We start from the raw sequence: 501 nt of genomic DNA on the forward strand, positions 1-501 counted from the left end.
TTAATTATGAAGTCTCTATCTCTCTCTTATTTTTCATAAACCACATCGATTTGAGTCCTATACTCAGAAAGACCAAACAAAGCAATAACAAATATTTTTAATTTCTCTATTAACGATAAATTCGATGAACATTCTTTAAAGAAAATTCTGACCAAAAAGTATGATGTGCTTGCCATGTTCTGAGATTGCTTCAAAAGATTTTTTGTATGTTTAAAAATAGTTTGTGAATGAATAATAAATCTAAAGATGATTAATGATTAACTAACTACATAAAGAGAATTTGTAATGACTGTTTAGGGGAGAAGTTCCTACTTTAATTATTAGAGTTACTTTTTCTTCTTAATAATGAGTTTGCAATGTCAATTAAGATCCAAATTGCAAATCCTTCTCAGTTATAGAGCATTGTTCAGTTTTCGACATCAATGTAGTGCTTTCTTTATACGAGTTTAATTTGAAAGATACAAATCCTAGTAAGTAACTTTTTTTTTTTTTTTTTTTTTT

The sequence above is a fragment of the Camelina sativa genome, chromosome 14, assembly GCF_000633955.1.
Source record: "Camelina sativa cultivar DH55 chromosome 14, Cs, whole genome shotgun sequence".
Lineage (NCBI taxonomy): Eukaryota > Viridiplantae > Streptophyta > Magnoliopsida > Brassicales > Brassicaceae > Camelina > Camelina sativa.